This window comes from Ambystoma mexicanum, chromosome 6q (genome assembly GCF_040938575.1).
Source record: "Ambystoma mexicanum isolate Mex_15411 chromosome 6q, UKY_AmexF1_1, whole genome shotgun sequence".
Taxonomy (NCBI): Eukaryota; Metazoa; Chordata; class Amphibia; order Caudata; family Ambystomatidae; genus Ambystoma; species Ambystoma mexicanum.
In genome coordinates this window covers 199,111,920-199,124,744 of record NC_090937.1, presented here as the reverse complement: position 1 = coordinate 199,124,744, position 12,825 = coordinate 199,111,920, and the positions used below count along the sequence as shown (strand labels likewise).

Below are 12,825 nucleotides of genomic sequence, written 5' to 3'. Positions count from 1 at the left end.
CGACCACAGCTGGTCAAGTCGTTGCCGTGGGCTCCCCACCCCGTGAGTGAGGCATCCGTGACTACTGTTATCTCCGGCCAGGGTTGCCAAAACTGTTCTCCTTTCAGAATGTTCTCCTGACAGGCCCACCACTGAAGGTCTCGAGCCACCCTGCCGGGAACCTGAAGAAGATCTGTCATTCTCCCTGAGAATTGTGACCACTGAGTCCTCAGTGCCCACTGGAGGGATCTCATTCTCAGGCGAGCCTCTGGCACAAGGAAAATGCAGGATGCCATGAGGCCTAGCAACCTCAAAAAGTCGAAGGGCATGCTGGAACTTGGTAACCATCTGTAGAATATCTTGAGCCCTCACCTCTGGTGGCGAGGCTTTTCCCAGGGAAGTATCCAGGATCGCTCCTATGAACTGGAGTCTCTGCGATGGTATGATTTGTGACTTCTTTAAATTGAGGGAGAAGCCCAGTCTGTGAAGGAAATGGCACACGTGATTTAGCTGGATCTGAGCTTGCTCCGGAGAAACAGCCCTGATCAGCCAATCGTCCAGGTAGGGGTAGACGTGAATCCCTTCCCTCCTTAGACTTGCAGCCACTACCGACATTAACTTGGTAAAGACCCTCGGGGCGGAGGTCAGCCCAAATGGCAGCACTCGAGAGATACCAACCAGTCCTGAAACTGAAGGGCCTGGAGGATCTGAGAAAGAGTGACCATCTTGAATTTGTCTTTTCTGAGGAATTTGTTCAATTCTCGCAAGTCCAAGATGGGTCTCAGTCCTCCGTCTTTCTTCGGAATGAGAAAGTAAGGGGAGTACCAGCCCTTGTCCCTCTCCGCTACAGGTACCGATTCTATGGCACCTTTCTCTAGCAGGTCCAAAATTTCCTGCAAGAGGAGCGGATCTGGAGCTTTCTGAGAGCTGATCCCCGGTGGATGACTCTGAGGTATCCGTAGGAAAGGCAGGCAGTAACCTTGGGCGACTGTTTCTAATGCCCAAGCATCTGACGTGATAGCCTGCCATACCGTCAGATGTTGAGGCAACCTGCCTCCTACAGGTGTCCTGTGAGGGGAGTCCTCAGAGTGGTTTTGGGGCGGCTGATGCAGATGCCGATGGTAAAGAGGCACCTGCTGTTGCTGCGGCTTTAGAATATCTACCCCGTCCACCTCGGGTAGTTCTTCTTTGACCCCTTTGAGCCGGTCGTCCCCTACCTCTTCCGAATGCGGAGTAGAAGCGAAAGGACTTGCCCCTCGCAGAGGTTCCTGTGGGACGAAAAGGAGTCTGACGGATTGCAGCTCCCAGGGATTTTGCTGCAGCTTTTGAACTTTGCAGTTTCTCTAAACTGTCATCCGCCTCTTTCCCGAACAAAGAAGAGCCATCGAATGGCATGTTCAAGAGCCTGGCTTGCACATCTGGGGCAAAACCCGACTTTCTCAACCAAGCGAATCGCCTGGTTGATTTACTTGCCGCCATTGCTCTGCTGATACTGTCAGCCGAATCAATGCCCGTCTGGAGGGATTCGCACATAGCGTCTTTACCGTCCTGTATAATATTCAGGAACGCATCCCTTTCTTCTCCCTCCGGGATGCAGTCAGCCGCTGTAGAAGCACACTCCCAAAGTGTATGGCTGAACCTAGCAAGGGTGCAAGTAGCATTAACAGACTTTAATGCCATGCTACATGCTGAAAAGACTTTCTTTGCCATAGCATCATATTTTTTATCGTCCCTGTCCTGTGGGACTGTAGGATAAGCCGTCTTGACATCGGTAGAGGATGCTGCTTGTACCACCAGACTTTCTGGGGATGGATGTTTAGACAAAAACTCTGGGTCTGTGGAAGATACCCTGTACTTTGCAGACAGCTTTTTATTTACTGCTGGTATTACATCTGGGGTTTCCCAGTTTGTCATGATCTTTCTCTGAAGAGCTTTATGAAAGGGCACCACAGGATCCTCTTGTGGGCCTTTGTCAAGAATATCCGTGAGGTCATCTTGCTGGAAAGATTGTGAAGGTGCAGACCATCCCATGAACTCTGTAATCCTGGCCATTAAGGCTCTGTAGGGGGTTTCAGCATGCTCCCCTGGGTCTGGCTTAGCAAAATCCACCTCAGGGGAAGTGTCTAACCCACTTGCCTCATGTAAAGAATCATGAAGATCCTTTAATCTGCGCCCTTCAGAGGAAAATTCCTCTCTAACTGGGGTTACAGGTCCCTGTAACTCAAATGTGTCTTGTTCAGACAAATCACCCTCTTCTAAAATTGAGGATATAGTTCTCAATTGTTCTGAACTCATGAAGGGAGTAAATCCCATTTCCAAGGCAGATGGTGCCGAACTTGTCATTATTGGCCTCGAAAACGTCAATGTCGTCGATGCCGCCGTCGAAGGCTTCGAGCGTGGCGTCGAAAACAGAGGTGGAGGCCTCGAGGACCTCGACAGAATTGGAATTCTACTCGACAATATCGACGCCATCGACGTCGAGGGCCTGGGGATAGTCACTGGATGTGTGGTCACCGTGACTTTTCTTGGCGTCGACGCCGGTGTCGAGGCCGGCGTCGAGTCGACAGACCTGTGTGTCGAAGGTCCCCTCGACAACGGCGCCGAAGACATCGACCTCGACGGAACCTTCGTCGACGGCGTCGACGGAACCTTCGAGGAAGGTTTGGAGGTCATAGTCCTGCTCGAGGGTTCGAAACGCGCTCGAGAGGTTTCTTTCGCCGGGTACTGCGACTCGCGGCGTTTTTGACCTTCGGGTCTTTCGACCAGAGCATCGCTCTCAGCAGTCTTCGAGGGGGTCGAGGCCGCTTTCTCGAAGACGCTCATCATATTTTTTCGGAATTCCTCCCATTCAGCCCGGGAACTATGTTTCGTGGGGCAAGGGATTCTTTTTGGCGAAACAGAGGAAGAGGAAGACGGAGAAGGGGATCTTCGACGCCTCCTCTTCGAGTGCTTCGATCTCGAGGAGTGATGAGACCCACTCCGAGACCTGGAGCGCGAATGGTGACGAGGAGACGAATGTCTCGACTTCGTCGACGAAGAAGCAGCTTTAAAAGTCTTACCTTTCTCCAGCTTCCCCCTACGCTCCTTCAGGGCCTTAGCTGTCATGGACATACAGTCCTCGCATTCCGAACAATGGTGTTCAGCTCCCAAGCACCACAGACAATTTCTGTGAGGATCGGTCAACGACATCTTTTTCCCACAATCGCGACATTTTTTGAAGCCGGATCGAGGAGTTGTCGGTTCCGACGAGGAAGCCATCGAGTATGGATCGAATAACTCGAGGTAAATAGGATTAATCTGACTAAGAACTGAGCAACGGTATTCCGAGGCACCGAGTAAGCGCGGAAAAACGGAACTGAGCAACGGACGCTGCGCGCGGCCTTTATAGGCAGGATGACGTCGAGCGTCGATACTGTGGCTGTCGAGGGACATCGACTCGAGGGACGTCGACGCGCAGCGCCCTCTAGAGAAAAAATTTTCCGAGGCCAGCAGAGCTGGAAGGATATATCTAAGATGAGGAATACGTCGGAGGACACAATCCCTTCGAATGTAAGGATTAATGAATGACAGTGAGGGAGGATATGTGAATTAATAATTATGTGGATGGTTGAATGTGTTAGGGTATTGGCCTGGAGGGATGAAGGAAGATTTTGAAGTTGGATGTAAGAATTAACATTTGAGGGCATATGACAGTTTGAGAATGTATGGACGGATAAATGCATAAATGTGATATGGATGAATGGATTATTTGAAAAGCATTTAGTGATGAACATATGAGTGCAAGGATGGGCTAATAAATGAGAATGTTAGGTTGGGTGAATGAGTGAGTGTGAGAGTTGCAATGTCAAAACCATATCAAGACTATGTCACATGACCACACTGTTTACTCTGCAACGACGAGGACCTTTCAGAATTACATGAAAGTGCAAGCCAAGACTACGACTAGATGCATAAGGTCTTTCAGCAGCAGCTCACCATTCTTGTTACAACAGTTTGAATTTGGGGGGAGAGGGATGTATAGGCATCAGCAACTGATTCTACTAGAAGGTCTGTCCTAGAATGTATACAGTTGACAACACAGTCTGATCCACAGAGTGGCAGAGGCAGATTTGTATGACGCCTATACAGCAAACGTGTTTCCACCTGCCACAAGGCAAGGAAGGGGGGGAGAGGGTAACAAAGGAGAAAACAACAATAACAGTCCTACTAGTCCTTCTAATATTCGGATTGTGCAAGTGCAGTAACAGGAAGTGCAGGGGGGAAGGGGAAGATCAGGGCGGAGGGATGGGATAGGGAAAATAACAAGTTACTTACCCCTGGTAACGTTCTTTCGACTGGATGTTCCTCCCACGTATTCCTCATCTTTGATATTCAATATGCAGCTTCAGCTGCTTCGGAAAACATTTTTTGGCAAAGGGCTCTGTGCGTCAATGCAGTCGACTTGATGTCCCTCGAGGGCCTCCGTAATCCGTAGTCAAAGGCATATATAGCACGTGCAGCGCCCGTTGGCTTCAGTTCTGTTTTTTCTTTTAGTAGAACTAACCGCATCAACACAGGTTTGGTCGTATTAGGCTCTGAGGGAACGAGAGCTGTATTAACATTGGAAATTCTACTGCGGGGTAGAATGGGGGGCGATGTGGAATACTTGGGAGGAACATCCAGACGAAAGAACTTTACGTGGGTTAAGTAACTTGTTATTTGAATGGATTGTGTCCTCCCACGTATTCCTCATCTTTGATAAGACTCCTAAAGCAGTGTTGGTTTTGGTGAAGGTAGTACGAATTTATCAATGGTTTCCATGAACAGAATAGAGGACAGCTTTTCCAAAGCTTCAATCCTGACTCAGGAAAGAATCAAGGCAGTAATGCTTTGTGAAAGTGTGTGTTGTAGACCACGTAGCTGCCTCACAAATGTTTTTAATAGGAACACCTCTTTGCAGAACCGAATAAGTAGCCATGCCCCTGGTGGAATGGGCCCTCAAGCCTTCTGGAGGATCTTTGCCGCCAGCCTGTAGCATTCTGAAATTGCTAGAATAATCCATCTTGATTAGGTCTGCTGTGTTACAGCCTGACCCAGTTTGTGACCTGTATAACCTAAACAAAGTTGATCATCCAGACAAAGTTTGGACAATCTAGAAATGTAGAAGCTTAGCGCTCTACCTGGATCTAATCTGTGCAAACTCTCTTCCTCCTTGCCAGGATGAGGTGGAGGATAGGAAGTGGGTAACACAACCTTTTGTCCTAAATGAAAGTCTGAAATGACCTTGAATAGAAATGAAGGCTTAAACCTCAGGACGACTGTGTCCTTATGAAATTCTGTAAATGGTGTTTTAGAGGATAGTGCCTGCAACTCACTCACTCTACGGGCTGAAGTTAGTGCTACCAACAAGATGGTCTTGAACGTTAGTAACCTTAAGGGACATGAATGGAGTGGTTCAAATGGTGCACCCATAAGACATGTTAATACCAGATTAAGGTCCCAAATGGTAACTTGAAAGGGAGATGTAAGGAACACATTAGTGAGTCCCTTCAGAAATTGCATCAGCAAAGGTATCTTAAAATATGAAGTTTCCTCAGACAAGCGCTTGAAAATGGGTAGGGCCGCCAAATAACCTTTAATGGTCTCAACCTCGAGCCCCAGCTTGGCTAAGTTAAGTAGAAAGGAACACCTCCAGTGTTTTGCATAGAAAAGGGTCTACATTCTTGTCCCTGCACCAGCTGCAGAATTTGTTCGAACGGCAATGGTACAAAGACTTCGTTGCTGGTCTTCTGGCTGAAAGCAAAATCTCCATTATGTCATCCGGGAGGTCCCAATCCTTATACCTCAGCCTCTCTGAAACCATACATGAAGGCTGAGTGTCTTGACCTCTGGATGGATAAACCGACCCTCCTCTCACAAGAGAAGGTCCTCTCTTTGTGGAAGACGGATTGGAGGGCAGATGGGCATGTCCAGAAGGTCCAGGTACCACGTCCTCCTGGCCCAATCCGGGGCAATTAGGATCATGTGTCTTCCGAACTTTCTCAACCTCCTGATCACGTGAGGAATGAGGGGGACTGGAGGAAACGCATACAGGAGTGGAAACTCCCAGTCAACCACAAACGCGTCTCCTAGAGCTCCTCTTGGTGGAAATTCCCTGGAGCAGAACAGTTTGCACTTCCACGAACAGTTCCACTTGAGGGGTTCCCCAAAGGGTGAAGATCTCTTGAAGGACTTCCTGAGCTAGTTTCCACTCATGGAAGACTGCGCTCTGCCTGCTCAGAGCGTCTGCCGCGGTGTTCTTTTCTCAGGCTAGGTAAACCTCTGTAAGAAAGATTCCTTCTTGAACTGCCCAGAACCAGAACTGCATTGCATCTCTGCAAAGTGGTAGTGACGATACACCTCCTCTCTTGTTGAGGCAGTACATGGCCACTGTGTTTTCTGTTATTATCAGGACATTCTATCCCCGGACAGAGGGCAGAAAATCCTTCAGCGCAAGTCTGATGCTCTCAGTTCCAAAAGATTGATGTGTAGTTTAGACTCCGATGGAGACCAACGACCGCTGATTGTCAGATTGTTTGCGTGGGCTCCCCACCCCGTAAGTGAGGCATCCGTCACTACTGTTATCTCCAGCCATGGTTGCCAAAAAGGTTCTCCCTTCAGAATGTTGTCCTCACAGGCCCACCACAGGAGATCCTGTGCGACCCTGCTTGGAACCTAAAGTAGGTCTGACATGTTGCCTGAGAATTGAGACCATTGTGTCCTGAGAGCCCATTGAAGGGATCTCATTCTCAGACGAGCCTCTGGCAACAGAAAAATGCAGGATGCCATGAGGCTGAGCAACCTGAGTCGAAGGCCAGGAGATGCTGGGCACTCTGAAACTTGGAGACCATCTGCAAAATGGCTGGAACCCTCACATCGGGTGGCAAGCTCTTTCCCAAGGATGTATCCAGTACAGCCCTGATGAACAGGAGCTTTTGAGATGGTGTCATATGGGGCTTCTTGTAATTGAGGGAGAAGCCCAGCCTGTGAAGAGAGTGGCAGGTTACGTTGAGATGATCCAGGACTTGTTCGGGAGAACGCGCCCTGATGAGCCAATGGTCCAGGTAGGGGTAGACATGAATCCCCCGTCTCCCGAGACTCACTGCCACCAGTTTGGTCAAATCAGCCCGAATGGCACAACTCGAAACTGATAATGACAACCACCAACAGCGAACATCAGGTACTTTCTGTGCTTGAGATGGATTGGCACATGAAAATAAGCATCCTGAAGGTCCAATGAACTTTTCCTTCCTGAGGAACTTGTTCAAGTATCTCAGGTCCAAGATGGCTCTCAGTCCTCCGTCCTTCTTGGGGATTAGAAAATATGGAGAATACCATCCTTTGTTACTTTGACCAGCCATTCCTCTCACTCTTCCAACTGAGGAGTAGTAGCCAAAAGGATCTATCCCTCCAAGATGGTGCGCTGGGGTGAAAAGGGTGAGGCTGCCTGATAGCGGCACCCCAAGATTTGGCTGCCGCCTTCGAGGTCTGCAGCTTCTCAAGGGTTTCGTCAGCCTTGCTGCCGAAAAGATGAGACCCGGCAAAAGGCATGTTAAGGAATCTAGACTGCACGTCCGGTGCAAATCCAGATTTCCTTAACCATGCAAATCTGTGAATTACGGTGCTTGCTGCCATGGCTCTGCTGATGCGGTCAGCAGAATCCAGACCAGACTGAAGAGACTCACGCATGGTTTCCTTGCCATCCTTAGCAATGGCCAAGAAACTGTCTCTTTCCTCTCCTTCGGGAATATGCTCAGTCGCCATAGAAATGGAGTCCCATAGAGTGTATGAAAACTTTGCTAAGGTACATGTAGAGTTGACTGATTTAAGAGCCATGCTCCCAGCAGAAACTACATTTCTTGAAAAGGCATCTATCCTTTTATCATCCCTACCTGGTGCGATTGTCGGATAAGCTGCCTGTTTCGGGGTAACGGTTGCCGCCTGCACCACCAGATTTTCTGGGGTAGGGTGTTTGATAAGTAGCTGGGGTCACTACTTGATCGGCCGTATTTCCTTAAGTTCCTATTACTGCCGGACTTGACTCCGGTGCTTCCCAATAGGCACTTACGCTTTTCTGAATAGAATGTGAAAAGGTAATATGGGATCCTTTTGAGGACCTTTATCTAGTATGTCTGTAAATTCATCTTGTTCGAAAGGGAGGGCAGGTCTGCTCCATCCCAGGTAATCCACTACCCTGGTCATCAACTGCCTGTAAGAGGCATCAGCATGTTCATCTGATTCAGGATTTCCAAATTCTAATTCCGGTTAAGTGTCCACTCCACTGGCTATCTGCAAATTTCCATACAGATCTTTCAGTCTGGACTCCTCTGAAATTAAACTATCAGAGACATTTGGCATGCCATACTGTAAACCAAAGGGCGCTTCATTATCAGATGGCTCATTGTCCTCATAAATAGAGGTCAGAGATTTAAAGAATTCCTTTCTTGGTAAAGGAGTGAATGTTTTTTCAGGTAAAGGCATTGAAGGCTTTGAAAATTTCAAGCCCAATGCCCAAAGAGTCGTTAATGTTAATGTTAAAGGACATTTGTACCATGCACTATCAACACCGGAGTGGTCCCCTGGCGCTCTGGCGGGTCTGAAAGAGGGAGGGAGGGTGAGTGAGTTAGTGGGAGGCGGCTGGAAAGGTGCGAGAATGCAGTGATGTGCAGTTGGCGGCCTCAGCCCGGTCGGTCAGTTGGCTGGACCTGGGGTGTTTGCGGCCGGCAGTCATCGTGTGCTGTTGTGCGAGTCTGTGTTTTTTTTGTTTTGTTGTTGCGGTGTAGAGAAGTTTGTGCGGTTTGTTGTGCTGTAGATCTGTGGTTGTGTTTGGTTTGGAGTTTGAGAGGTGTAAGCAGAGGAGGAAATTGTTAGTGGAATTGGTTAGTTGGCATCTCTATCCTGAAATTGACGATTTGGGCTTGCGTGATCTCTACAGATGGGGTACAGGGCATCTTGTGCCTCTAGTTAGGTCTGGGCCCGTCCTGCATTCAAGGTCCCTTTCATGTCTCGCTGCCACCTCCACTAGCCTCCCTGACAACCCCACATGTTCCTCCCCCCGCCTGCATGGCCAGTGCATCCGCCAGTGTCCCCAACTCAGTTAGCGTGGTGTTCGGTAGTGTCTTGACAATTCCATAACCCGGTGGTACCTAGTAGCAGCTAAGGGGCGGGTGAAGATGTTGGATGGGATTGGATGGGGTTGTTGACTCCGTCTCCTTGGGTGTCACCTGTGTTCAACTCTGCCCGATGTCACCTGTTCAGGTGCAGTGGGTGCTTCTCTGTCGGTTCTGGGAGCTTGTCAATGTTCTTTCCGGTTTAGTCAATTATTTCCTTTCTGTTGTCTCAGTTCGAGTCTGTGGTGTTGAAGAGCAAGGTTTTTAGTAATTTTCTGAATTTTAGGTGATCTTCAGTGTTTCTCATTTCTTTTGGGATGTTGTTCCAGGTTTTTGCAGCTAAGTGGTAGAAGGCGGTGCCTCTGAGTTTTTTCTTAATGTATGGTTTTAGTTCCAGGCGGATTTCGTTGCTTGACCTGAGGGGTCTCGTTGGCTTGTAGATTGTAATTTTCTTTTGTAGGAATTCTGCTCCTTCTCCACGGATTGCCCTGTGCGTTATGCACATTGTTTTGAAGGTGATGCAATGTTTTAATGGAAGCCAGTGTAGTGTTTTTAGGGCAGGGGTGAAGTGGTCTCTTCTGGATAGTTTGAGGAGTAGTCTGGCTGCTGTATTTTGGATCCGTTGCAGTCTCTTCAGAATGCCTTCAATAAAGACGTTTTCGACTTCGATGGCGCCACTGGCAATGATGGGCCCGCTGGCGTCAACGACCTTGACCTGTCTTTCGACTTATGACTCAAAGGATCCCTCGATGATTTCTCATCGTGTCGAGGCCTCTCGATGGGGATCTGACCTTCGTTCCAGGTTTGAGGAAACACAGGATTTGGTACAAGCCCTTTCCTTACCGGCTTTAGAAGGCGAGGTAGGAGCATGGCCTGACTGCTTTGAAGGTTTTTGGCTCTCGAGTATCTTAAGCATTTCTTGCCTGAATGCTTCCCATTCGGCAGGAGTGGAGGCCTTAGTGGGATAGGATATAGCTCTCTCATGAGAGGGGTCAGACATCAAAGTAGGCAGTTTATGGTGCATCTTCCTCGACTTCCTCAACGACGACGAGGAGTGGTGGGAGCCACTCTTCGACCTGGACCTTTTTGCCTTCTTTCTTCAAGGAGAGTCGCCTCTTGCTTCATCAGAAGAAGGTTTCTTCGACGGGGTAGTCGATGGGGTATTAGGGAATCTACCTACCGCCAATTTCCCCTTACGCTCCTTCAGAGCTTTTTCAGTCATCGATTAACACTTTGAACAGGCCGAGGTCTTGTGCTCCACACCGAGACACCACAAGCAATCTCGATGCGAATCGGTCAACGACATCTTGGCATCGCATTCTTGACACATTTTAAACCTGGTCTTCGGGGTAGTCAGTGTCGAAGAATAAGACATTTTCAGAGTTTCTCAAGGAAATACTGAAGCGTGCCGTAGTTCTCGAAGCGTGAGCTTACTCGGAAAAACAGAACTGAAGCCAACAGGCACTGCGAGTGCTATATATGCCTTTGATAAAATCACGCGCGAGACGGAGGCCCTCGAGGGACATGGAGTCGACTGCATCGACGCACAGCGCCCTCTGCAGAAATAAAAATAATCAGAAGCAGCTGATGCTGGATATTGGATATATCAAAGATGAGGAATATGTTGGAGGACACAATCTATTTAAAATTCAGTTTCTGGGGGAAGATGGAGAAAGGGAGAATGCCTCTGAGAAGGTGAAGCTGAAAGTGGGCCTTCTTGGCAAGATCAGCGATATGAGGTAAGAACGAGTGAGAGGTGTTGAAGATGACAACCAGGTTTTTAGCCTCACACGAGGGTGAGGGGAGAAAGTAGGAAGGGAGGAGGGGGCAGGAGTCCCAATGAGAAGGATCTCCGTCTTACTGACATTAAGGCAGAGATTGTTAGCAGTACACCATGCCTGAATAGCAAACAGACAGGAATGAGAGAGGAAAGAGAGGAGGTGGGGATACGTTTAAAGGGGAGCTTTGTGTCATCAGCATAACACTGGAAATGAGGAGAGAAGGTGCAGATCAAGTGGGCAAGAGGGGCAAGGTAAATGTCGAAGAGCCATGGCGAGAGGATCGAGGCATAAGGGATGCCGCAGGTAGAGAGTGAGGTAGAGGAAAGAAAAGGGCCCAGTGGCACTTGGGAGGGCCAGATTATGGTGCCAAGTAGCGCAGAGGGCTTCTGGAAGGGTACTAGCATTCTAAATGACTCAAGGCCTGTCCCAAAGGGGGAACATTTTTAGTAGAGGGGCATTATATTTCCCCCAAATCAGCATGAATGACTGAGCAAAGCGAGGGAGTCCTTAGTAATGTAGGAGGACTTGGGGCAGTTCACATACATGCTTGACAATTAGTGTAAACTGATGGGATATGATGTGCATCTTACAGAACAGTTTTGGGGAACAAAGTGTTTAAAAGCCATACAATTGCAATCAAATCAGTTGAGAAATACATGGAAAGAAATGCAACAGATGCCAGGCCACCAGTACATATGAGCAATTTATTGTTACCAAACGATTAAAATGTTCTGGTAAGTATACCTGGGAGTATAAAAGTGTGCAGCAGAAAGCAGACTTCTGCCAATGACACCCATCCAACCTCACTCACCAAGTAGGCTTTCATCTTTAGTTTTCACAACACAGCGAAGTATATTAGGCAACACTAACATTTTAAGAGGGGATTCCCAATTGTGTTCAGCTGATAACAATGACATTTTTCTATTTTGCTTGCTTACTTTCAGAAATATCTGTCCTTTCAAGACACGTCAATGGGCAAATTAATGTTTTCCCTCTTTCTACAGCAAGGTCAAACAATTTCAAATATATTTTTTTCTTACCTTGTTAAATCTATTTTTGTGACCAAACTGGGTTCTTCTACTCCTCAACATGCTCAACAGTCACAGTTTTCAAGGCAGCAGTAGAAGAGATAACAGCTTTAAGAAAAGCTCTATTGGAAGCTGTTTGACTTTCTTGGCCATTAAAGCCACAATGCCATCCATCCACAAAGATCCAAGGCACTTTCCTACCAAACAAAACAACACATCCTGAGATGAGCACATGTGTATTACCAAACCAAAAAATAAATTAGAATGCAGCACACATAAAAACACAACAAACAAACACACCACACCCTTAAAATAAGGGACATATGTTGAGCACTCCTCGAAAAAATAATTCCAACTTGACAGCAGCAAAAGTTGCGAATTTATAGTGCCTGCTGTATGAGATGTGGTCTGGGAATCAAGTTGTGCTGAACATTGCAGGAGTAAGATTAATTATTGGAATTTTAACTTTAACTATGAAATGTTAATTATGATGTCATTTAATTTCTTTTTGTTTTACTAATTTCTTTTTACGATGCATATTTTGTTCATGACTATGTGAATGATTAAATAAACAGATATAAAAAAAAACGGATGAGATTCTCAAGAAACATCAAGTCCAGCTTGTCTCCTTAGCCTTCGCTCCAGAGGAGGAAGTACAAATGGCAAGTGGAAACTTTCTATTACTGGCTGATGAACCCATTGGAGTCTCAGCCAGTGTTTCTTTAGTGTCTCTGGGTTTGTGGGAACAACAGAACTTAGATGTCTATAATTCTATCCCATATAATACTAAAGAGTATTATAAGGACAGTGTCCAGGTGAATGGTCAGGATACTCCTGCCATTAGGGACGCTGGGGCCAGCATAACTGTGGTGGACACATCGTTTTTTCAGGCTGAGGATGTTGGTAAGG

At 47.5% G+C, this 12,825-nt stretch overlaps 1 protein-coding gene across 5 annotated transcripts in view; it reads right to left on the bottom strand.

Annotated features, from left to right (window-relative positions):
* KIAA1958 (KIAA1958 ortholog) overlaps positions 1-12,825 on the bottom strand; it is a 962,448-nt gene that overhangs the window by 799,007 nt on the left and 150,616 nt on the right. For 4 of the 5 annotated variants that reach the window (XM_069630639.1, XM_069630637.1, XM_069630638.1 and 1 more), the window contains exon 2: positions 11,929-12,113. The exons of the other annotated variant lie outside the window; for it this stretch is intronic. The gene's annotated coding sequence lies outside the window, so the exon portion shown is untranslated. The remainder of the gene's footprint in view (positions 1-11,928; positions 12,114-12,825) is intronic. 5 annotated transcript variants of the gene reach the window in all.